Source organism: Palaemon carinicauda, chromosome 12, assembly GCF_036898095.1.
Source record: "Palaemon carinicauda isolate YSFRI2023 chromosome 12, ASM3689809v2, whole genome shotgun sequence".
Lineage (NCBI taxonomy): Eukaryota > Metazoa > Arthropoda > Malacostraca > Decapoda > Palaemonidae > Palaemon > Palaemon carinicauda.
The window spans coordinates 35132811-35135310 of record NC_090736.1 but is presented as its reverse complement, the minus strand read 5'-3'; positions in this window follow the sequence as shown (position 1 = coordinate 35135310).

Below are 2500 nucleotides of genomic sequence, written 5' to 3'. Positions count from 1 at the left end.
GGGTAGAGTTCTCTTGCTTGAGGGTACATTTGGGTACACTATTCTATCTTATCTCTCCCCCTCTTGTTTTGTTAAAAGTTTTATAGTTTATATAGGATATATTTATTATATTGTTACTGTTCTTGAAATATTATATTTTTCCTTGTTTCCTCTCCTCACTGGGCTATTTTCCCTGTTGGAGCCCCTAGCCTTATAGCATCCTGCTTTTCAAACTATGGTTGTAGCTTAGCGAATAATAATAATAATAATAATAATAATAATAATAATAATAATAATAATAATAATAACAACAACAACTTCATCATCCTATTTTATAAGCTACTTTTTTTCTTGCTGGAAGTTGAAAGAAATGTACCAAGTGCTTGTTAGCAATAGAAAGAACGCTTATTAAGACCAAATAATAAAGAGAGTTGAATATCCATCATGAAAATCAAGAAAAACAGAACTCAAAACTGCCTTTCAAATTATTTGTTTTCTCCCTTAACTCAATTTCTAAGAGGACGAGAGAGAGAGAGAGAGAGAGAGAGAGAGAGAGAGAGAGAGAGAGAGAGAGAGAGAGAGAGAGAGAGAGAACACGCACATTTCTCATTAGATCATCGTTTTTTCATACGTCTAATAACATGAATGATAGGAGAACATGATATCCAAAGGTAATCAATAACATCAAGCAGAGACTTTTTCTTTTTTTATAATTGTCCTAATTAGAAAAATGCTAATGGATAACGAATATAAATTTAGTTCTGAAAAATTGTGGGGTTTCACTTGAATTATGTTAAATGTGAGTTTTGACTTACAGATCGCATCTGGAGTTGACAATCTAGGAACAAGATCTCTAATCAGGCATAAACTTGACCGCTAAAGTTTCTGTGCAATGTTGCATTATTAATTACTACACCTGATATTGTTTAATCGAACTGGTTTGAGTATTTTAAATACAAATTTTGATATGAAGCACCATTATAAAAAATGGTAATTGCTACACCTGACTCTGTTTAATCGACACGATTTTAATATTTAAAATGGAAATTATGATATGAAGCACTAATATAAAAATCGGTAATTGCTACACCTGATATGTTTAATCAAACTGATTTTAATATTCTAAATGCAATTTCGATACGAAGCACATATATAAAAAAAATGGTAATTGCTACACCTGACTGTTTAATCGACACAATTTTAATATTTTAAATACAAATTTTGATATGAAGCACCATTATAAAAAATGGTAATTGCTACACCTGACTCTGTTTAATCGAAACGATTTTAATATTTTAAATGGAAATTTTGATATGAAGCACTAATATAAAAAATGGTAATTGCTACACCTGATATGTTTAATCAAACTGATTTTAATATTCAAAATGCAATTTCGATACGAAGCACAAATATAAAAAAATGGTAATTGCTACACCTGACTCTGTTTAATCGACATGATTTTAATATTTTAAATACAAATTTTGATATGAAGTACCATTATAAAAAATGGTAATTGCTACACCTGACTCTGTTTAATCGACACGATTTTAATATTTTAAATGGAAATTTTGATATGAAGCACAAATATAAAAAATGGTAATTGCTACACCTGATATGTTTAATCAAACTGATTTTAATATTCAAAATGCAATTTTTATACGAAACACAAATATAGAAAAATGGTAATTTCTACACCTGATATTGTTGAATCGGAAGGATTTCAATATCTTAAATGCAATTCTGATATGAAGGTCCAGTATAAAATTGGTAATTGCTACACCAGATTCGGTTTAATCAAAAGGATTTTAATATTCTAAATGCAAATTTGATATGAAGCACCAATATAAAAATGATTATTGCTACACCTGATTCTGTATAATCGAACTGATTTTAATATTTTAAATCCAATTTTGATATGAAGCACCAAGAGAAAAAACTGGTATGGACAATTTCTGAAGAGTGCTTGCTAATAGTGTCACTCAATAATTTCAGTAATCATTCAATGAACGTATCAAATCAAGTTTTAGTTAAATATCTTTGGTAATGTTTAGTAATTGGATATTCCATTAGGTACTAAATTATTGTAATGGTGCAAATGGTGATTGGAATGACTTAAATACGACTTGATTAATATTTACTGAGAGAGAGAGAGAGAGAGAGAGAGAGAGAGAGAGAGAGAGAGAGAGAGAGAGAGAGAGAGAGAGAGAGAGAGAGTATGGTCATCTTGGCCTTCCATTTAGTGACTATAAAGGACTTTAAAATATAAAACATGTGAATTCAACTTCCCTTACATTTGGAAAGTTATACATATTGATAAGAGGAAAGTTTTTTAGATGATAGTATCATTATATCATCATAATTAGAATCACGTTAGAATTATATTAAGCAAATTGTGACCGGAGGTGACTTGGATATGAAATTTTTTTTTCTTTTGTTATTGATAAGAAATAAGAGTTTCATCTCATTATTAATATTATTATTATTATTATTATTATTATTATTATTATTATTAATATTATTA